Below are 26,499 nucleotides of genomic sequence, written 5' to 3'. Positions count from 1 at the left end.
AGATATTTCCAAGTTTATAGAGACGGTGGTGTAGAAATTTCCATGTATATACAGATGACTGTGTAGATAATTCAATGTTTATACAGATGGCGGTGAAGATATTTCCATGTTTATAGTGATAGCGGTGTACATATTTCCATGTTTATATAGATGGTGGTGTAGATATTTCCTTGTTTATGTAGATGGCGGTGTAGATATTTCCATGTTTATAACGATGGCGGTGTATATATTTCCATGTTTATAGAGATAGCGGTTTAGATATTTCCATGTTTATACAGATAGCGGTGTAGGTATTTCCATGTTTATTCAGATAGCGTTGTTGATTTTTCCATGTTTATACACATAGCCGTGTATATATTTCCATGTTTATACAGCTCGCGGTGTAGGTATTTACATCTTCATTCAGATGGCAGTGTAGATATTTCCATGTTTATACAGATGGCGGTGTAGATATTTCCATGTTTATGCAGATGGCGGTGTAGTTATTTCCATGTTTATGGAGATGGCAGTGTAGATACCTCCATGTTTAAGGAGATGGCGGTGTAGGTATTTTCATGTTTAAAGAGATGGCGGTGTAGATATTTCCATGTTTATAGAGATAGCGGTGTAGGTATTTCCACCTTTATAGAGATATCGGTGTAGGTATTTCCATGTTAATAGAGATAGCGGTGTAGCTATTTCCATGCTTATACAGATAGCAGTGTAGATATTTCCATGTTTATTGAGATGGCTCTGTAGATATTTCCATTTTTATACAGATAGTGGTATAGATATTTCCATGCTTATACAGATGACTGTGTAGGTATTTCCATTTTTATGCAGATGGCAGTTTAAATATTTCCATATTTATAGAGATAGCCATGTAGGTATTTCCGTGTTTATACAAATGTCGGTGTAGATAATTCCATGTTTATTCAGAAATCGATGTAGATAATTCCATGTTCATTCAGATAGCGATGTAGATATTTCTATGTTTATAAAGATAGCGGTGTAGATGTTTCCATATTTACACTGATATTGGTGGAGATATTTCCATGTTTATACAGATAGCGATTTAGATATTTCCATGTTTCTACAGATAGCGGTATAGATATTTCCATGTTTATACAGATGGCGGTGTAGGTATTTCCAAGTTTATACGGATGGTGGTGTAGATATTTCTACGTTTATACATATAGCATAGTAGATATTTCCATGTTTACACAGATAGCGGTGTAGGTATTTCCAAGTTTATAGAGATAGCACTGTAGATATTTCTGTGTTTATAAAGATGGCAGTGTAGATATTTCCATGTGTATACAGATGGCAGAGTAGCTATTTCCATGTTTATACAGATGGAGGTGTAGATAGTTCCATGTTTATAGATATAACAGTGTAGATATTTCCATGTTTTTACAGATGGCGGTGTAGATATTTCCATGTTTATGCAGATAGCGGTGCGGTTATTTCCATTTTTATACAGATAGCGGTGTAGATATTTCCCTGTTTATAGAGACGGCTGTGTAGATATTTCAATTTTTATGCAGATGGCAGTGTAGATATTTCCATGTTTATACAGATAGTGGTGTAGATATTTACATGTTTATACAGATGACTGTGTAGGTATTTCCATGTTCTTACAGATGGCGGTGTAGATATTTCCATGTTTACACAGATAGCGGTGTGGCTATTTCGATGTTTATACAGATAGCGGTGTAGATATTTCCATGTTTATACGGATGGCTGTGTAGATATTTCCATGTTTATTCAGATGGCAGTGTAGATATTTCCATGTTTATACAGATAGTGGTGTAGATATTTCCATGTTTATACAAATGACCGTGTAGGTATCTCCATGTTTATACAGTTGGCGGTATAGATATTTCCATGTTTATAGAGATAGCCATGTAGATATTTCCATGTTTATACAGATAGCGGTGTTGACATTTCCATGTTTATAGAGATAGCGGGGTAGATATTTCCATATTTATACAGATAGCGGTGTAATTATTTCCATGTTTATAGATATAGCGTTGTAGACGTTTCCATGTTTATACAGTTAGTGGTGTAGATATTTCCATCTTTACAGATCGTGGTGTAGATATTTCCATCTTTGCACAGATTACGGTGTTGATATTTCCATCTTTACACAGATAGCGGTGTAGATATTTCCAAGTTTACACAGATAGCTTTGTAGATATTTCCATGTTTACACAGATAGTGTTGTAGATATTTCCAAGTTTATAAATATAGCGGTGTAGATATTTCCATGTTTATAGAGATAGCGGTGCAAATATTTCCATGTTTATAGAGATAGCGACGGTGATATTTCCATGTTTACCCAGATAGCTGTGCAGATATTTCCATCTTTACACATATAGCGTTGTAGATATTTCCATCTTTATACAGATAGCGGTGTAGATATTTCCATGTTGATACAGATCGCAGTGTAGATGTTTCCATGTTTACACAGATAGCGTTGTATATATTTCCATGTTTATAGAGATAGAGGTGTAGATATTTCCATGTTTATTCACATAGTGGGGCAGATATTTCCATGTTTATTCAGATGGTGGTGTAAATACTTCCATGTTTATACAGATAGCGGTGTAGATATTTCCATGTTTATAAGGATAGTGGTGCAGATATTTCCATGTATATACAGATAGCGGTGTAGATATTTCCATGTTTATATAGATGGCGGTGTAGATATTTCCAAGTTTATTCAGATGGCGTTGTAGATATTTCCATGTTTATACAGATAGTGGAGTAGACATTACGATGTTTACACAGATAGCGATGTAGATATTTCCATCTTTGCACAGATTGTGGTGTAGATATTTCCATCTTTACACAGATAGCGGTGTAGTTATTTCCTTGTTTACACAGAGAACGTTGTAGGTATTTGCATGTTTATAAAGATAGCGATGTTGCTGTTTCCATGTTTATACAGATAGCGGTGTAGATGTTTCCATGTTTATACAGATAGTGGTGGAGATGTTTCCATGGTTATACAGATGGCAATGTAGATATTTCCATGTTTATACAGATAGCGGTGGAGAAATTTCCATGTTTATACAGATGGCGGTGTATATATTTCCATGTTTATACAGATGGCGGTGTAGATATTTACAAGTTTATACAGATAGCGGTGTAGTTATTTCCATGTTTATACAGATAGTGGTGGAGATATTTCCATGTTTATACAGATGGCGGTGTAGGTATTTCCATGTTTATACATATATCGGTGTAAATATTTCCAAGTTTATAGAGATAGCGGTGTAGATATTTACATGTTTATATAGACAGTGGTGTAGATTTTTCCACGTTTATTCAGGTAGCGGTGTAGGTATTTCCATGTTTATAGAGATAGCGGTGTAGACATTTCCATGTTTATAGAGAAAGCAGTGAATATATTTCCATATTTATACTGATAGCATTGTAGATAATTCCATGTTTATACAGATAGCAGTGGAGATATTTCCATGTTTATACAGATATCAGTGTAGATATTTCCATGTGTATACAGGTGGCAGTGTAGATATTTCCATGTTTATAGAGATTGAGGTGTACATATTTCCATGTTTATACAGCTGACTCTTTAGATATTTCCATGTTTTTACACATGGTGGTGTAGATATTTCCATTCTTATACAGATAGCGGTGTGGCTATTTCCATGTTTATACAGATGGCGGTGTAGATATTTCCATGTTTATGCAGATGGCATTGTAGATATTTCCATGTTTATAGAGATGGTGGTGTAGATATTTCTATGTTTATAGAGATAGCGGTGTAGATAATTCCATTTTTACAGAGTTGGCGGTGTAGGTATTTCCATGTTTATGGAGATAGTGGTGTAGATATTTCCATGTTTATACAGATAGCGGTGTAGATATTTCCATGTTTATACAGGTAGCGGTGTAGGCATTTCCATGTTTATACAGAGCGTTCTGTAAACATTTCTTCTTTCTACAGATGGCAGTGTAGATATTTCTATGTTTATACACATGGCGGTGAAGATATTTCCATGTTTGTACAGATGGTGGTGTAGATACTTCCATGTTTATGCAGATGACTGTGTAGATATTTCCATGTTTATAGAGATAGCAGTGTAGATATTTCTATGTTTACAGTGATAGTGCTGCAGATAATTCCATGTTTATAGAGATGGCTGTGTAGCTATTTCCATGTTTATAGAGATAGTGGTGTAGATATTTCCATGTTTATAATGATAGCGGTGTAGGTATTTCCATGTCTATACAGATAGCGGAGTTGGTAATTCCATGTTTATTCAAAGAGCAGTGTAGATATTTCCATGTTTATACAGATCGTGGTGTAGATATTTCCATCTTTATATATATGGCAGTGTGGGTATTTCCATATTTATACAAATGGCAGTGTAGATATCTCCACGTTTATAGAGATGGTGGTGTACATATTTCCATGTTTATGCAGACGACTGTGTATATATTTCCATGTTTATACTGGTGGCGGTGTAGATATTTCCATGTTTATAGAGATAGCGGTTTAGATATTTCCGTGTCTATAGAGATTGCGGTGTAGATATTTCCATATTTATTCACATAGTGGTGTAGATATTTCCATGTTTATTCAGATGGTTGTGTAGATATTTCCATGTTTATACAGATAGTGGTGTAGATATTTCCATGTTAATAAGGATAGCGCTGTTGATGTGTCCATGTATATACAGATAGCGGTGAAGATATTTCCATGTTTATACAGATAGTAGTGTAGATAATTCCATGTTTATACAGATAGCGGTGAAGATATTTCCATGTTTATACAGATAGTAGTGTAGATAATTCCATGTTTATACAGATAGCGGTGAAGATATTTCCATGTTTATACAGATAGTAGTGTAGATAATTCCATGTTTATGCAGATGGCGGTGTAGGTATTTCCATGTTTATAGAGATAGCGGTGTAGATAATTCCATGTTTATACAAATGGCTGCGTAGGTATTTCCATGTGTATACAGAGGGCATTGTAGGTATATCCATGTTTATAAAGATGGAGGTGTAGATATTTCCATGTTTATACAGGTGACTTTGTAGATATTTCCAAGTTTTTACAGATACCGGTGTAGTTATTTCCATGTTTATAAAGTTAGTGGTGTGGCTATTTCCATGTTTATACAGATAGCAATGTAGTTATTTCCATGTTTATAGAAATTGCTGTGTAGCTATTTCCATGTTTATACAGATGTCACTGTAGATATTTTCATGTTTATACAGATGACTGTGTAGCTATTTCCATGTTTATACAGATGGCGTTGTTGATATTTCCACATTTACACAGATAGCGGTGTAGATATTTCCATGTTTATACAGATAGCAGTGTATATATTTCCATGTTTATACAGATAGCAGTGGATATATTTCCATGTTTATACAGATAGCGGTGTAGATATTTCCATGTGTATTCAGGTGGCAGTGTAGATATTTCCATGTTTATGGAGATTGAGGTGTAGGGATTTCCATGTTTATACAGATGACTGCGTAGATATTTCCATGTTTTTACAGATGTCGGAGTAGATATGTCCATGTTTATACAGATAGCGGTTTGGCTATTTCCATGTATATACAGATATTGTTGTAGATATTTCCATGTTTATAGACATGGCTGTGTATATATTTACATATTTATACAGATGGCAGTGTAGATATTTCCATGTTTATAGACATGGCTGTGTAGATATTTCCATGTTTATTCAGATGGCAGTGTAGATATTTCCATGTTTATACACACAGTGGTGGAGATATTTCCATGTTTATACAGATGACTGTGTAGTTATTTCCATGTTTGTACAGTTGGCGGTTTAGATATTTCCATGTTTATAGAGATAGCCGTGTAGAGATTTCCATGTTTATAAAGATAGCATTGTCGCCATTTAAATGTTTATAGAGATAGCGGTTTAGATATTACCATATTTATACAAGTAGTGGTGTAGATATTTCCATGTTTATACAGAGTGCGGTGTAGATATTTCCATCTTTCTACCAGCAGTGTAGATATTTCTATGTTTATACATATGGCGGTGTATATATTTCCATGTTTATACAGATGGCGGTGTAGATATTTCCCTGTTTAAACAGATGGCTGTGTAGATATGTCCATGTGTGTAGAGATGGCGGTGTAGATATTTCTATGTTTATAGAGGTAACGGTGAAGATAATTCCATGTTTATAGAGACAGCGGTGTATGTATTTCCATGTTTATAGATACATTGGTGTAGATATTTCCATGTTTATACAGATAGCGGTGTAGATACTTCCATGTTTATACAGATAGCGGTGTTGGTAATTCCATGTTTATAGAGAGTGTGGTGTAGATATTTCCATTTTTTTACAGCACGCGGTGTAGATATTTCCATCGATATACAGATGGCAGTGAAGATATTTCCATGTTTATACACATAGTGGTGTATATATTTCCATTTTTACACATATGGTGGTGTAGGTAGATCCATGTTTATGGAGATCGTGATGTAGATATTTCCATGTTTATAGAGATGGCGGTGTAGATATTTCTATGTTTATAGAGATAGCATCGTGGATAATTCCATGTTTATAGAGATGTCTGTGTAGGTATTTCCATGATTATAGAGATAGTGGTGTAGATATTACCATGTTTATACAGATAGCTGTGTAGATATTTCCATGTTTATACAGATATCGCTGTTGGTAATTCCATGTAGATACAGGGAGCGGTGTAGATATTTCCATGTTTATACAGTTCAAGATGTTGATATTTCCATCTTTATACAGATGGTGGTGTAGATATTTCCATGTTCATAGAGATGGCATAGTAGATAATTCCATGTTTATAGAGCTAGCGGTGTAGCTATTTCCATGTGTATAGAGATAGCGGTGTAGATATTAACATGTTTATACAGATGGCAGTGTAAATATTTCCATGTTTATACATATGGCAGTGTAGATATATCCACATTTATAGAGATGGTGGTGTAGATATTTCCATGTTTATACAGATAGCGGTGTAGATATTTCCATGTGTATACAATAGCAGTGGAGATATTTCCATGTTTGTACAGACAGCGGAGTAGATATTTCCATGTGTATACAGGTGGCAGTGTAGATATTTCCATGTTTATAGAGATGGCGGTGTAGATATTTCTATGTTTATAGAGATAGTGGTGTAGATAATTCTATGTTTACAGAGTTGGCGGTGTAGGTATTTCCATGTTTATGGAGATAATGGTGTACATATTTACATGTTTATACAGATAGCGGTGCAGTTATTTCCATGTTTACACTGGTAGCCGTGTAGGCATTTCCATGTTTATACAGAGCGCGGTGTAGACCTTTCCATCTTTCTACAGAAGGTAGTGTAGATATTTCTATGTTTATACAGATGGCGGAGAAGATATTTCCAAGTTTATACAGATGGTGGTGTAGGTACTTCCATGTTTATGCAGATGGCTGTGTAGATATTTCCATGTTTATAAAGATGGCGGTGTAGATATTTCCATGTTTATACAGATGGCAGTGTAGATATTTCCATGTTTATACAGATGACTGTGGAGCTATTTCCATGCTTATACAGATGGCGGTGTAGATATTTCCATGTGTATACAGATACGCTGCAGATATTTCCATGTTTATAGAGATAGCGGTGTAGATATTTCCATATTTATTCAGATATCGGTGTAGATATTACCATGTTTATTCAGATGACGGTGTAGATATTTCCATGTTTATAGAGATGGCTGTGTAGATATATCCATGTGTATACACATGGCAGTGTAGATGTTTCCATGTTTATACAGATGGAGGTGGAGGTATTTCCATGTTTATACAGATGACTGTGTAGATATTTCCATGTTTTTAAAGATGGCGTTGTAGACATTTCCATGTTTAAACAGATAGCGGTGTAGATATTTCCATGTTTATACATATAGCGGTGGAGAAATTTCCATGTTTATACAGATAGCCGTGGATATATTTCTATGTTTATACAGATGGCGGTGTAGATATTTCCATGTTTATACAGATATTGGTGTAGATATTTCCATGTTTACCCAGATAGCTGTGCAGATATTTCCATCTTTACACATATAGCGTTGTAGATATTTCCATCTTTATACAGATAGCGGTGTAGATATTTCCATGTTGATACAGATCGCAGTGTAGATGTTTCCATGTTTACACAGATAGCGTTGTATATATTTCCATGTTTATAGAGATAGAGGTGTAGATATTTCCATGTTTATTCACATAGTGGGGCAGATATTTCCATGTTTATTCAGATGGTGGTGTAAATACTTCCATGTTTATACAGATAGCGGTGTAGATATTTCCATGTTTATAAGGATAGTGGTGCAGATATTTCCATGTATATACAGATAGCGGTGTAGATATTTCCATGTTTATGTAGATGGAGGTGTAGATATTTCCAAGTTTTTTCAGATGGCGTTGTAGATATTTCCATGTTTATACAGATAGTGGAGTAGACATTACGATGTTTACACAGATAGCGATGTAGATATTTCCATCTTTGCACAGATTGTGGTGTAGATATTTCCATCTTTACACAGATAGCGGTGTAGTTATTTCCTTGATTACACAGAGAACGTTGTAGGTATTTGCATGTTTATAAAGATAGCGATGTTGCTGTTTCCATGTTTATACAGATAGCGGTGTAGATGTTTCCATGTTTATACAGATAGTGGTGGAGATGTTTCCATGGTTATACAGATGGCAATGTAGATATTTCCATGTTTATACAGATAGCAGTGGAGAAATTTCCATGTTTATACAGATGGCGGTGTATATATTTCCATGTTTATACAGATGGCGGTGTAGATATTTACAAGTTTATACAGATAGCGGTGTAGTTATTTCCATGTTTATACAGATAGTGGTGGAGATATTTCCATGTTTATACAGATGGCGGTGTAGGTATTTCCATGTTTATACATATAACGGTGTAAATATTTCCAAGTTTATAGAGATAGCGGTGTAGATATTTACATGTTTATATAGACAGTGGTGTAGATTTTTCCACGTTTATTCAGGTAGCGGTGTAGGTATTTCCATGTTTATAGAGATAGCGGTGTAGACATTTCCATGTTTATAGAGAAAGCAGTGAATATATTTCCATATTTATACTGATAGCATTGTAGATAATTCCATGTTTATACAGATAGCAGTGGAGATATTTCCATGTTTATACAGATATCAGTGTAGATATTTCCATGTGTATACAGGTGGCAGTGTAGATATTTCCATGTTTATAGAGATTGAGGTGTACATATTTCCATGTTTATACAGCTGACTCTTTAGATATTTCCATGTTTTTACAGATGGTGGTGTAGATATTTCCATTCTTATACAGATAGCGGTGTGGCTATTTCCATGTTTATGCAGATGGCGGTGTAGATATTTCCATGTTTATGCAGATGGCATTGTAGATATTTCCATGTTTATAGAGATGGTGGTGTAGATATTTCTATGTTTATAGAGATAGCGGTGTAGATAATTCCATTTTTACAGAGTTGGCGGTGTAGGTATTTCCATGTTTATGGAGATAGTGGTGTAGATATTTCCATGTTTATACAGATAGCGGTGAAGATATTTCCATGTTTATAGAGATAGTGGTGTAGATATTTCCATGTTTATACAGATGACTGTATAGATATTTCTTCTGTATAAAGATGGCAGTGTAAATATTTCCATGTTTATGCACATGGAGGTGTAGGTATTTCCATGTTCATACAGATGGCAGTGAAGATACTTCCATGTTTATAGAGATAGCCATGTAGATATTTCCATGTTTATACAGATAGTGGTGTAGATATTTCCATGTTTATACAGTTAGCGGTGTAGATATTTCCATATTTATACAGATAACAGTATAGATATTTACATGTTTATACAGATAGCGGTCTAGATATTTCCATGTTTATACAGATTGCTGTGTAGGTATTTCCATGTTTATAGAGATAGCGGTGAAGATATTTCCATGTTTATACAGATGGCTGTGTAGATATTTACATGTGTATACATATGGCAGTGTTGATATTTCCAAGTTTATGCACATGGAGGTGCAGATATTTCCATGTTTTTACAGATGGCAGTGTAGTTATTTCCATGTTTATACCAATAGCGGTGTAGACCTTTCCATGTTTATAGAGATAGCAGTGGATATATTTCCACATTTATACAGATATCGGTGTATATATTTCCATTTTTATACAGATAGCGTTGTATATATTTCCATGTTTATACAGATAGCGTTGTAGTTGTTTCCATGTTTATACAGATCGTGGTGGAGATATTTCCATGTTTATACAGATAGCGGTGAAGTTATTTCCATGTTTATACAGACAGCGGTGTAGTTATTTCCATGTTTACAGAGATTGCGGTGTCGATATTTCCATAATTCCACTGACTGCGGTTTAGATATTTCCATCTTTACACAGATAGCGGTGTACATATTTCCATGATTACACAGATAGCTGTGAATGTATTCCCAGGTTTACACAGATAGTGTTGTAGAGATTTACATGTTTATACAGGTACCGGTGTATACATTTCCATGTTTATAAAAATAGCAGTGTAGATATTTCCATGTTTATAGAGATAGCGCTGGAGTTATTTCCATGTTTATACAGATAGCGATGTAGAGATTTCCATGTTTATACAGATAGCGGTGTAGATATTTCCATGTTTATAGAGATGGTGGTGTAGATATTACCATGTTTATACAGATGGCGGTGTACATATTTCCAAGTTTATACAGATAGCGGTGTCACTATTTCCATGTTTATACGGAGGGCAGTGCAGGTATTTCCATGTTTACAGAGACAGCTGTGTCGATATTTCCATCTTTACACCGATAGCTGTGTACATATTTCCATGTTTACTCAGATACCTGTGTAGATATTTCCATGTTTACACAGATAGTGTTGTAGATATTTCCATGTTTATACAGATATCGGTGTAAATACTTCAATGTTTATACAGATCATGGTGTAGATATATCCATCTTTCCACAGATGGCACTGTATATATTTCCATGTTTATACAGACGGCACTGTAGATATTTCCATGTTTATACAGATAGCGGTGTAGATATTTCCATGTTCATGCAGATGGCGGTGAAGATATTTCCATGTTTATACAGATGGCGGTGTAGATATTTCTATGTTTATAGAGATAGCGGTGTTGATATTTCCATGTGTATAGAGATACCGGTATAGGTATTTCCATGTTTATAGAGATATTCATGTAAATATTTCCATGTTTATACAGATAGTGGTATAGATATTTCCATGTTTACAGAGATAGCATTGTAGATATTTCCATGTTTGCACAGATTGCGGTGTAGGTATTTCCATCTTCAGATAGCGGTGTAGACATTTCCATGTTTACAGAGATATCGTTGTAGATATTTCCATGTTTGCACAGATTGCGGTGTAGATATTTCCATCTTCACACAGATAGCGATGTTCATTTTTCCATGTTTACTCAGATAGCTGTGTAGATATTTCCATGTTTACACAGATAGTGTTGTAGATATTTCCATGTTTATACAGATAGCGGTGTAGATATTTCCATGTTCATGCAGATGGCGGTGCAGATATTCCCGTTTGTAGAGATGGCGGTGTAGATATTTCTAAGTTTATAGAGATAGCGGTGTAGATATTTCCATGTGTGTAAAGATGGCGGTGTAGGTATTTCCATGTTTGTAGAGATAGTCCTGCAGATTTTTTCATGTATATACAGATAGCGGTGTAGATATTTCCATGTTTATACAGCTCACGGTGTAGATATTTCTCTCTTTTTGGAGATGGCAGTGTAGATATTTCCATGTTTATACAGATAGCGCTGCAGATATTTCCGTGTTTATACAGATGGCGGTCTAGATAGTTCCATGTTTATGGAGATGGCGGTGTAGATAGTTTCATGTTTATATAGATGGCGGTGTAGATAATTCCATGTATATAGAGATGTTGGTGTAGATATTTCCAAGTGTATAGAGATGGCGGTGCCGTTATTTCCATGTGTATAGAGTTGGCGGTGTAGGTATTTCCATGTTTATAGAGATGGCAGTGTAGTTATTTCCATGTTTATAGAGGTGGAGGTGTGGATATTTCCATGTTTATACAGATGGATGTGTAGACATTTCCAAGTGTATAGAGATGGCGGAGTAGGTATTTCCATGTTTATAGAGATGGTGGTGTACATATTTCCATATTTATACAAATGACTGTTTAGGTATTTCCATGTTTATGCAGATAGCGTTGTAGATATTTCCATGTTTATAGAGATAGCAGTGCAGATATTTCCATGTTTATGCAGATAGCAGTGTAGACATTTCCATATTTATCCAGATGGTGGTGTAGATATTTCCATGTTTACACAGATAGCAGTGTAGATATTTCCATCTTTGCTAAGATTGCGGTGTAGATATTTCCATATTTATTCAGATAGCGGTGTAGATATTTCCATGTTTACACAGATAGCTCTGTAGATATTTCCACGTTTACACAGATAGCGTTGTAGATATTTCCATGTTTATAGAGATAGCGGTTTAGATATTTCCATGTTTATACAGATAGCGGTGTTGATATTTCCATGTTTACAGAGATAGCGCTGTAGATATTTCCACCTTTACATAGATAGTGGAGTACTTGTTTCCATGTTTACACTGATAGCTGTGTAGATATTTCCATGTTTACACAGATAGTGTTGTAGATATTTCCATGTTTCTACAGATAGCGGTGTAGATATTTCCATGTTTGAACAGATTACGGTGTAGGTATTTCCATGTTTATAGAGATAGCGGTGTAGATGTTTCCATGTTTATACAGATTGCTGTATAGATATTTCCATATATATCCTGATGACTGTGTAGTTATTTTCAAGTTTTTACAGATAGCGGTGTAGATATTTCCATGTTTATAGAGATGGCTGTGTAGATATTTCCATGTTTATACAGATGGCAGTGTAGATATTTCCATGTTTATGCAGATATTGGTGTAAATATTTCCATGTTTATGCTGATGACTGTGTAGGTATTTACACGTTTATACAGACGGCGGTGTAGATATTTCCGGGTTTACAGAGTTAGCCATATAGATATTTCCATGTTTATACAGATAGTGGTGTAAACTTTTCCACCTTTATAGAGATAGCGGTGTAGATATTTCCATATTTATACAGATAGCGGTGTAGATATTTCCATATTTACAGAGATAATGCTGTAGGTATTTCCATAATTGCACAGATTGTGGTGTAGATATTTCCATCTTTACACAGATAGCAGAGTACATATTTCCATGTTTACACAGATAGCTATGCAGATATTTCCATGTTTACACAGATAGTGTTGTAGATATTTCCATGTTTATACAGATAGCGGTATAGATATTTTCAAGTTCATAAAGATAGCGGTGTAGATATTTCCATGTTTATAGAGATAGCGGTGGAGTTATTTCCATTTTTATACAGATAGCGTTGTAGATATTTCCATGTTTATACAGATAGCGGTGTAGGTATTTCCAACTTTATAAAGATAGCGGTGTAGATATTTCCATGTTTATAGAGATAGCGGTGGAGATATTTCCATGTTTATACAGATAGCGGTGTAGATATTTCCATGTTTACACAGACAGCGGTGCAGATATTTCCATTTTTATACAGATAGCGGTGTAGATATTTCCATGTTCATACATATAGTGGTAGAGATAATTCAATGTTTATACACATAGCAGTGGAGATATTTGCATGTTTATAGAGATAGCGGTGTAGATATTTCCATGTTTGAAAAGATTACGGTGTAGGTATTTCCATGTTTATACAGATAGCGGTGTAGATATTTCCATGTTTATACAGATTGCTGTGTAGGTATTTCCATGTTTATAGAGATAGCGGTGTAGTTATTTCCATGTTTATACAGATGGCTGTGTAGATATTTCCATGTGTATACATATAGCAGTGTTGATATTTCCATATTTATGCACATGGAGGTGCAGATATTTCCACGTTTATACAGATAGCGGTGTAGATATTTCCATGTTTAAACAGATAGTGGTATAGATATTTCCATGTTTATACAGATAGCGGTGGAGATATTTCCATGTTTATACACATCGAGGTGTAGATATTTCCATGTTCATACAGATTGCGGTGTAGATATTTCCATGTTTTTACAGGTAGCGGTGTAGAAATTTCCATGTTTATGCAGATCACGGTGTAGATATTTCCATCTTTCTACAGATGGCAGTGTAGATATTTCCATGTATATAGAGATTGCGGAGTTAATATTTCTATGTTTGTAGAGGTAGCGGTGAAGATATTTTCATGTTCATACAGATGACGGTATAGATATTTCCATATTTATAGAGATATCTGTGTAGATATTTCCTTGTTTATATAGATGGCGGTGTAGATATTTCCATGTTTATAGAGATAGCTTTGTAAATATTTCCATGTTTACACAGATAGCGGTGTAAGTATTTCCATGTTTATAGAGATAGCGGTGTTGATATTTCCATGTTTAAAGAGATTCAGGTGTAGTTATTTCCGTCTTTATCGAGATGGCAGTGTAGATATTTCCATGTTTATAGACATAGCATTGTAGATATTTCCATCTTCATACAGCTCACAATGTAGATATTTCCATCTTTGTACACGGTTCTGTGTAGATATTACCATGTTTTTACAGATAGCGGTGTAGATATTTCCATGTTTATACAGATGACGGTGTAGATAGTTCCATGTTTATGGAGATGGCACTGTAGATAATTTCATGTTTATAAAGACGGCAGTGTAGATATTTCCATTTTTATAGAGATAGCGGTGTAGATACTTCCATGTTGATACAGATGGCTGTGTACCTATTTCCATGTGTATACAGATGACTGTGTAGATATTTCCATGTTTATACAGATGGCGGTGTATATATTTCCATGTTTATATAGATAGCGTTGTAGATATTTCCATGTTTATTCAGATAGAGTTGGATACATTTCCATGCTTATACAGATGGGTATGTAGATATTTCCATGTGTATACAGATGGCAGTGTAAATATTCCCATGTTTATAAAGATGTTGGTGTAGATATTTACGTTTTTATGCAGAAGGCGGTGTAGTTATTTGCATGTTTATACAGATGGCGGGGTACTTATTTCCATGTTCATAGAGATATTGCTGTAGATATTTCCATGTTTACAGAGATAGCGGTGTAGATCTTTCCATGTTTATTCAGATGGTGGTGTAGATATTTCCAAGTTTACACAGATAGCTGTGTAGATATTTCCATATTTACACAGATAGCGCTGCAGATATTTCAACGTTTATAAAGATAGAGGTGGAGGTATTTCCACGTTTATACAGATATCGATGTAGATATTTCCACGTTTATACAGATAGCGTTGTAGTTATTTCCATGTTTACAAAGATAGCGTTGCAGATATTTCCACGTTTATACAGATAGCGGAATAGATATTTCCATGTTTACACAGATAGTGGTGAAGATATTTCCATGTTTACACAGATAGCGTTGCAGATATTTCCATGTTTATACAGATAGCCATGTAGATATTTCCATGTTTATGCAGATGGCGATGTAGATATTTCCAAGTTTATAGAGATAGCGGTGTAGATATTTCCATCGTTATAAAGATAGCGGTGTAGATATTTGCATGTTTTCAGAAATAGCGTTGAAGATATTTCTATGTTTATAAAGATAGCGGTGTAGATATTTCCATGTTTATAAAGATAGAAGTGTAGATATTGCCATGTTTATACAGATGGCTGTGTATATATTTCCATGTGTATGCAGATGACTGTGTAGATATTTCCGTGTATATACAGATGGCGGGGTAGATATTTCCATGTTTATACAGATAGCGGTGTAGAAATTTCCATGTTTATACAGATAGTGGTGTAGATATTTCTATGTTTATAGCGTTAGCGGTGTAGATATTTCCATATTTATGCAGATAGCGGTGTATATATTTCCATGTTTATACAGATGGCAGTGTAGGTATTTCCATGTTTATACAGATAGCGGTGTAGATATTTCCATGTTTATACTAATAACGGTGTAGATATTTCCATGTTTGTAGGGATAGCGGTGTAGATATTTCCATGTTTATGCAGATAGTGGTGTAGACATTTCCATATGTATAGAAATAGCGGTGTAGATATTTCCATATTTATACTGATAGAAGTGTAGATATTTCCATGTTTATACAGATAGCGGTGTAGATATTTCCATGTTTATACAGATAGCGGTGTGGTTATTTCCATGTTTATACAGTTGACTGTGTATACATTTCCATGTTTATTCAGATGACGGTGTAGATATTTCCATGATTTTAGAGATTGCGTTGTACTTATTTACATGTTTATACAGATAGATGTGTAGATATTTCCATGTTTATAGAGATAGCCGTGTAGATATTTCCATGTTTATAGAGATAACGGTGGAGATATTTCCATGTTTATAGAGGTAACGGTCGAGATATTTCCATGTTTATACAGATAAGGATGTAGATATTTCCATGTTTATACAGATAGTGGTGCGGCTGTTTCCATGTTTATGCAGATGGCAGTGAAGATATTTCCATGTTTATACAGATAGTGGTGTAGGTATTTCTATGTTTATAATGATAGCGGAGTAGATATTTCCATGTTTATAGAGAAAGTGGTGGAGATATTTCCATGTTTATACAGATAAGGATGTAGATATTTCCATGTTTATACAGATGGCGGTGTAGATATTTACATGTTTATACAGATAGCGGTGTAGGTATTTCCACGTTTATACTGATTGCGATGGAGATATTTCCATGTTTATACAGATTGCGGTGTAGATAATTCCATGTTTACAGAGATTGTGTTGGAGATATTTCCATGTTTGTACAGATATCGGTGTAGATATTTCCATGTTCATACAGATAGTGGTGGACATATTTCCATGTTTATACAGATAGCGGTGGAGATATTTCCATGTTCATACAGATAGCGGTGGAGATATTTCCATGTCTATAAAGATAACGATGTAGATATTTACATGTTTATACAGATAGCGGTGTAGATATTTCCATGTTTATACAGATAGCAGTAGAGATATTTCCATGTTTATACAGATAGCGGTGGAGATATTTCCATGTTTACACAGATAGCGTTGGAGATCTTTCCATGTTTATATAGATGGTGGCGTAGATGTTTCCAAGTTTATATAGATAGCGTTGTAGTTATTTCCATGTTTATACAGATAGAGGTGTAGATATTTCCATGTTTACAGATTGCGTTTTAGGTTCTTCCATGCTTATAGAGATAGCGGTGTAGATATTTCCATGTTTATACGGATTGCTGTGTAGATATTTCCATGTGTATACAGATGGCAGTGTAGATATTTCCATGTTTATACAGATTACTGTGTAGATATTTCCATATTTTTACAGATGGTGGTGTAGATAATTCCATGTTTATGCAGATAACGGTGTGGCTATATCCTTGTTTATACAGATAGCGATGTAGTTATTTCCATGTTTATAGAGATGGCTGTGTAGATATTTCCATGTTTATACAGATGGCGGTGTAGATATTTCCATGTTTTTACAGATAGTGGTGTAGATATTTCCATGTTTATAAAGATGACTGTGTAGGAATTTCCATGTTTATACAGATGGCGGTGGAGATATTTCCATTTCTATAGAGATACCCATGTAGATATATCCATGTGTATACAGATGGCGGTGGAGATATTTCCATGTTTATAGAGATGGAGGTGTAGATATTTCCATGTTTATACAGATGACTGTGTAGATATTTCCATGTTTTTACATATGGGAGTGTAGATAATTCCATGTTTATACAGATAGTGGTATAGGTATTTCCAAGTTTATAGAGGTAGCGGTGTAGATATTTCCATATTTATACAGATGGCTGTGTAGATATCTCCATGTGCATACAGAAGGCGGTGTAGATATTTCCATGTTTATACAGATAGCGGTGTAGACATTTCTATGTTTATAGAGATAGTAGTGTAGGTATTTCCATATTTAAACAGATGGCGGTGTAGATATTTCCATGTTTTTAGAGATAGCCATGTTGATATTTCCATGTTTTAACATATAGCGGTGTAGACATTTCCATGTTTATAGAGATATCGGTGTAGGTACTTCCACATTTATACAGATAGCCATGTAGATATTTTCATGTTTATTCAGATGGCGGTGTAGATATTTCCATGTGTATACAGATAGCGGTGTGTCTATTTCCATGTTTATACAGATAGCGATGTAGATATTTCCATGTTTATAGAGATGGCTGTGTAGATATTTCCATGTTTATACAGATGGCGGTGTGGCTATTTCCATGTATATACAGATGGCAGTGTAGATATTTCCATGTTAATACAGATAGCGATGTAGTTATTTCCATGTTTATACAGATAGCGGAACAGATATTTCCATGTTTATACAGATAGCGTAGTAGATATTTCCATGTTTATACAGATAGCCATGTAGATATTTCCATGTTTATACAGATAGCGTTGGAGATATTTCCATGTTTATAGAGATGGCAGTGTAGGTATTTCCAAGTTTTTATGGATGGCGGTGTAGATATTTCCATGTTTATACAGATACCAGTTTAGATGTTTCCATGTTTATACAGATAGCGGTGTAGGTATTTCCATGTTTCTAGAGATAGTGGTGTAGATATTTCACTGCTTATACAGTTGGCTGTGAAGATATTTCCATGTGTATACAGATGGCGGTGTAGATATTTCCATGTTTATGGAGACGGAGGTGTAGATATTTCCATGTTTATACAGATGACTGTGTAGATATTTCCATGTTTTTACATATGGGTGTGTAGTTATTTCCATGTTTATACAGATAGCGGTGTAGGTATTTCCAAGTTTATAGAGATAGCGGTGTAGATATTTCCATGTTTATACAGATGGCTGTTTAGATATTTCCATGTGCATACAGATAGCGGTGTAGATATTTCCATGTTTATACAGATAGCGGTGTAGATATTTCCATGTTTATACAGATAGCGGTGTAGTTATTTCCATGTCCATAGAGATAGCATCGTAGATATTTCCAGGTTTATACACATGGCAGTGTAGATATTTCCACGTGGATACAGATGGCACTGTAGATATTTCAATGTTTATACAGATGGACGTGTAGATACTTCCATGTTTATACTGATGACTGTGTAGATTTGTCCATGTTTTTACAGATGGCGGTGTAGTTATTTCCATGTTTATACAGATAGCTGTGTGGCTATTTCCATGTTTAAACAGATAGCGATGTAGATTTTTCCATGTTTATCGAGATGGCTTTGTAGATATTTCCATGTTTATGCAGATGGCAGTGAAGATAGTTCCAGGTTTATACAGATAGTGGTGTGGATATTTCCATGTTTATACAGATGACTGTGTAGGTATTTCCATGTTTATACTGATGGCGGTGTAGATATTTACATGTTTATAGAGATACCCATGAAGATATTTCCATGTTTGTATTGATATCGGTGTAGGCATTTCCATGTTTATAGAGATAGCGGTGTAGATATTTCCATATTTATACAGCTAGCGTTGTAAATATTTCCATGTTTATAGAGATAGCAGTGTAGATATTTCCATGTTTATACAGATAGCGGTGTAGTTATTTCCATGTTTATACAGATAAGGATGTAGATATTTCCATGTTTATACAGATAGCGGTGTGGCTGTTTCCATGTTTATACAGATGGCAGTGAAGATATTTCCATGTTTATACAGATAGTGGTGTAGATATTTCTATGTTTATAAACATAGCGGTGTAGATATTTCCATGTTTATACAGATAAGGATGTAGATATTTCCATGTTTATACAAATAGCGGTATAGATATTTACATGTTTATACAGATAGCGGTGTAGGTATTTCCACGTTTATACTGATTGCGGTGGAGATATTTCCATGTTTATACAGACTGCGGTGTAGATAATTCCACATTTATAGAGATAGCGGTGGAAATAATTCCATGTTAGCACAGATACCGACGTAGATATTTCCATGTTCATACAGATAGGGGTGGACATATTTCCATGTTTATACAGATAGCGTTGTATATATTTCCATGTTTATACAGATAGCGGGGGAGATATTTCCATGATTATACAGATATTGGTGTAGATATTTCCATGTTTATACAGATAGAGGTGTAGGTATTTCCATGTTTATACAGATAGCGGTGTAGTTATTTCCATGTCTATAGAGATAGCGGTGTGGATATTTGCATGTTTATACAGATTGCTCTGTAGATATTTCCATGTGTATATAAATGGCAGTGTAGATATTTCCATGTTTATACACATGGAGCTGTAGATACTTCCATGTTTCTACAGATGACTGTGTAGATATTTCCATGTTTTTATATATGGCGGTGTAAATATTACCATGTTTATACAGATAGCGGTATGGCTATTTCCATGTTTATACAGATAGCGGTGTAGATATTTCCATGTTTATAGAGATGGCTGTGTAGATATTTCCATGTTTATACAGATTGCGGTGTACTTATTTCCATTTTTATAGAGATAGTGGTGTAGATATTTCCACGTTTATACAGATGGCTGTGTAGATATTTCCATGTGTATACAGATGGCATTGTAGATATTTCCATGTTTATACAGATGGAGGTGTAGATGCTTCCATGTTCATAGAGATGACTGTGTAAATATTTCCATATTTTTATAGATGGCGGTGTAGATATTTCCATGTTTATGCAGATAGCGATGTGGCTATTTCCATGTTTTTACAGATAGCGATGGAGATATTTCCAGGTTTATAGACATGGCTGTGTAGATACTTCCATGTATAAACAGATGGCAGTGTAGATATTTCCATGTTTATACAGATAGTGGTGTAGATATTTCTGTGTTTATACAGATGACTGTGTAGGTATTTCCATGTTTATACAGACGGCGGTGCAGATATTTCCCTGTATATCGAGATAGCCATGTAGATATTTCCATGTTTATACAGGTAGCGGGATAGACATTTCCATGTTTATAGAGATGGCGGTGTAGATATTTCCACATGTATACAGATAGCGGTGTAGATATTTCCAAGTTTATACAGATAGCGATGTACATATTTCCATGTTTATTCAGAGTTTTGTGTAGATATCTGCATGTTTATACAGATAGCGGTGGAGATATTTCCACGTTTATACAGATAGCGGTGGATATATTTCCATGTTTATAGAGATGGCGGTGTAGATATTTCCATGTTTATACAGATAGTTGTGTAAATATTTCCATGTTTATACAGATGGCAGTGTAGATATTTCCAAGTTTATGCAGATTGCTTTGGAGATATTTCCATGTTTATACAGATAGTGGTGTAGATATTTCCACGTTTATAAAGATAGCGGTGTAGTTATTTCCATTTTTATAAAGATAGCAGTGTAGATATTTCCATGTTTATAGAGAAAGCGGTGGAGATATTTCCATGTTTATAGAGATGGCTGTGTTGACATTTCAATAGGTATACAGATGGCGGTGTAGATATTTCCATGTTTATACAGACGGAGGTGTAGATATTTCCATGTTTCTACAGATGACTGTGTAGATATTCCCATGTTTTTACAGATGGCGGTGTAGATATTTCCATGTTTATTCAGATTGCGGTGTGGCTATTTCCATGTTTATACAGATAGCGATGTAGGTATTTCCATGTTTTTACAGATAGTGGTGTAGATATTTCCATGTTTATACAGACAGCAGTGGAGATATTTCCATGTTTATACAGGTAGTTGTGGAGATATTTCCATGTTTATACAGATGGCGGTGAAGATATTTCCAAGTTTATGCAGATAGCGGTGTCGATATTTCTATGTTTATGGAGATAGCGGTGTAGATATTTCATGTTTATTCAGATAGCGGTGTAGTTATTTCCATGTTTATAGGGATAGCAGTGTAGATATTTCCATATTTATACAGACTGCGGTGTAGATATTTCCATGTTTATAAAGATTGCGGTGTAGATATTTCCATATTTATAGAGGTAGCCGTGGAGATATTTCCATGTTTATACAGATAACGATGTAGCTATTTCCATGTTTATACACATAGTGTTGTAGATATTTCCATGTTTATACAGATAGCAGTAGAGAGATTTCCATGTTTACACAGATAGCGGTGGAGATATTTCCATGTTTATACAGATAGCGTTGGAGGTATTTCCATGTTTATAGAGATGGTGGCATAGATATTTCCAAGTATATACAGATAGGGGTGTAGATATTTCCATGTTTATAGAAATAGCGGTGTAGATATTTCCATGTTTACAGATAGCGTTGTAGGTGCTTCCATGCTTATAGAGATAGCGGTGTAGATATTTCCATGTTTATACGGATTGCTGTGTAGATATTTCCATGTGTATACAAATGGCAGTGTACGTATTTTCATGTTTATACAGATTGAGGTGTAGATACTTCCATGTTTCTACACATGACTGTGTAGATATTTCCATGTTTTTACAGATGGCGGTGTAGATATTTCCATGTTTATACAGATAGCAGTGTGGGTATTTCTATGTTTATACAGATAGCGATGAAGATATTTCCATGTATGTCGAGATAGCGGTGTAGATATTTCCAAGTTTATACAGATGGCTGTGTATATATTTCCATGTGTATACAGATGGCAGTGTAGATATTTCCATGTTTATACAAATAGCGATGTAGATATTTCCATGTATGTCGAGATAGCGGTGTAGAAATTTCCATGTTTATACAGAAGGCTGTGTATATATTTCCATGTGTATACAGATAGCGGTGTAGGTATTTCCATGTTCATACTGATTGTGGTGGAGATATTTCCATGTTTATACAGATTGCGATGTAGATAATTCCATGTTTACAGAGATAGCGGTGGAGATATTTCCATTTTTGTACAGATATCGATGTAGATATGTCCATGTTCAAACAGATAGCGGTGGAGATACTTCCATGTTTATACAGATAGCTGTGGAGATATTTCCATGTTTATACAGATAGCGGGGGAGATATTTTCATGTTTCTAGAGATAGCGTTGGAGATATTTCCATGTTTATAGACATGGCGGTGTAGATATTTCCATATTTATACAGATAGTCCTGTAGATATTTCGATGTTTATTCAAATGGCGGTGAAGATATTTCCATGTTCATACAGATAGCGGTGTGGCTACTTCCATGTTTATACGGATGGCAGTGTAGATATTTCCATGTTTATACAAATAGCGATGTAGTTATTTCCATGTATGTCGAGATACCGGTGTAGATATTTCCATGTTTATATAGATGGCTGTGAGGATATTTCCATGTGTATACAGATGGCAGGGTAGATATTTCCATGTTTACACAGATGGAGGTGTAGGTATTTCCATGTTTATACAGATGACTGTGTAGATATTTCCATGTTTTTACAGATGGCGGTGTAGCTATTTCCATTTATATACAGATAGCGGTGTCGTTATTTCCATGTTTATACAGATGGCAGTGTAGATATTTCCATGTTAATACAGATAGCGTTGTAGATATTTCCATGTTTATACAGACAGCGTTGTATATATTTCCATGTTTATACAGATAGCGGTGGAGATATTTCCATGTTTATACAGATAGCGGTGGAGAAATTTCCATGTTTATACAGATAGTGGTGTAGATATTTCCATGTTTATACAGATAGAGGTGTAAGTATTTCCATGTTTGTACAGATAGCGGTGTAGGTATTTCCATGTTTATAGAGATCATGGTGTGGAGATTTCCATGTTTATACAGATCGCGGTGTTGATATTACCATGTTTATAGGGATAGCGGTGCAAATATTTCCACATTTATACAGATAGCGGTGTAGTTATTAGCATGTTTATACAGATAGCGGTGTAGATATTTCCATGTATAAACAGATGTCTGTGTATATATTTCCATGTTTAAACAGATGGCGGTGTAGATATTTCCTTGTTTATACAAATAGCGGTGTAGTTATTTCCATGTTTATACAGATCACGGTGTAGATATTTCCTTGTTTATACAAATAGCGGTGTAGTTATTTCCATGCTTATACAGATAGCGGTGTAGATATTTCCTTGTTTATACAAATAGCGGTGTAGTTATTTCCATGTTTATACAGATAGCGGTGTAGATATTTCCAAGTATATACAGATGGCTATGTAGATATGTCCATGTTTATACAGATGGCTGTGTAGATATTTCCATGTTTATACAGATAGCGGTGTAGATATTTCCATGTTTATACAGATAGCGGTGTAGATATTTCCATGTTTATACAGATCACGGTGTAGATATTTCCATGTTTACACAGATCGCGGTGTAGATATTTCCGTGTTTATACAGATATCGGTGTAGATATTTCCATGTTTTTACAGATATCGGTGTACATATTTCCATGTTTACACAGATTGCAGTGTAGATATTTCCATCTTTCTACAGATGGCATTGTAGATATTTCCATGTTTATACAGATGGCAGTGTAGATATTTCCATGTTTATATAGATGGTGGTGTAGATATTACCATGCCTATACAGATAGCGGTGTAGATATTTCCATGTTTATACAGATCGTGGTTAATATATTTCCACATTTATACAGATCGCGGTGTAGATATTTCCATGTTTATACAGATAGCGGTGTAGATATTTCCATGCTTATACAGATAGAGGTGTAGTTATTTCCATGTTTATAGAGATGGCGTTGTAGATATTTCCATGTTTATACCCATAGCTGTGTTGGTATTTCCACGTTTATACAGATAGCGATGTAGATATTTCCATGTTTATACAGCTCGCGTTGCAGTTATTTATATCTTTATACAGATGGCATTGTAGATATTTCCTTATTCACATAGATGGCGGTGTAGCTGTTTCCATGTTTATACAGATGGCAGAGTAGTTAGTTCCATGTTTATGGAGATGGCAGTGTAGGTATTTTCATGTTTATAGAGATGGCGGTGTAGATATTTCCATGTATATACAGATGACTGTATAGGTATTTCCATGTTTTTACAGATGGCAGTGCAGATATTTCCATGTTTATAGAGATAGCGGTGTATATATTTCCATGTTTGTACAGATGGCGGTGTTGATATTGCCATCTATACACAGATGGTCGTGCAGATATTTCCATGTTTATGGAGATAGCGGTGTAGATATTTCCATGTTTCTACAGATGGCGGTGTTGATATTTCCATCTATACACAGATGGCCGTGTAGATATTTCCATGGACATGCAGATGGCGGTGTAGATATTTCCATGTTTATACAGATAGCGGTGTAGATATTTCCATGTTTACACAGATTGTGGTGTTGATATTTCCGTGTTCATACACATGGCGTAGTAGATACTTCCATCTTTATGGAGATGGCAGTGTAGATATTTTCATGTTTATAGAGATGTCGGTGTAGATATTTCCATACTTATAGAGATAGCGGTTTAGATATTTCCATCTTTCTACAGATGGCAGTGTAGATATTTCCATGTTTATACAGATACAGGTGTAGATATTTCCATGTTTACACAGATTGCGGTGTAGATATTTCCATCTTTCTACAGATGGCATTGTAGATATTTCCATGTTTATACAGATGGCGGTGTATATATTTCCATGTGTATACAGATGGTATTGTAGGTATTTCCGTGTTTATACAGATGGTGGTGTAGATATTTCCATGTTTATTCAGATGACTGTGTAGATATTTCCATGTTTTTACAGATGGCAGTGTAGATATTTCCATGTTTATAGACATGGCACTGTAGATATTTCCATGTTTATATAGATCGCGGTGTAGATATTTCCATGTTTATACAGATAGCCGTGTAGATATTTCCATGTTTTTACAGATATCGGTGTAGATATTTCCATGTTTACACAGATTGCGGTTTAGATATTTCCATCTTTCTACAGATGGCATTGTAGATATTTCCATGTTTCTACAGATGGCGGTGTAGATATTTCCATGTTTATATAGATGGTGGTGTAGATATTACCATGTTTATACAGATAGCGGTGTAAATATTTCCATGTTTATGCTGATCGTGGTGAAGATATTTCCATGTTTATGCAGATCGCGGTGTAGATATTTCCATGTTTATACAGATCGCGGTGTAGATATTTCCATGTTTATACAGATAGCGGTGTAGATATTTCCATGTTTATACAGATAGCGGTGTAGATATTTCCATGTTTATAGAGATAGCGGTGTAGGTATTTCCATGTTTATAGACACAGCGGTGTACATATTTCCATGTTTATATAGATGGCTTTGTAGATATTTCCATGTTTATACCGATAGCAGTGTTGGTATTTCCACATTTATACAGATAGCGATGTAGATATTTCCATGTTTATACAGCTGGCGGTGCAGATATTTATATCTGTATACAGATGGCATTGTAGATATTTCCTTATTCACACTGATGGCGGTGTAGATGTTTCCATGTTTATACAGA

Source organism: Pan paniscus, chromosome 12, assembly GCF_029289425.2.
Source record: "Pan paniscus chromosome 12, NHGRI_mPanPan1-v2.0_pri, whole genome shotgun sequence".
Taxonomy (NCBI): Eukaryota; Metazoa; Chordata; class Mammalia; order Primates; family Hominidae; genus Pan; species Pan paniscus.
Note: the sequence above shows the minus strand (reverse complement) of the source record.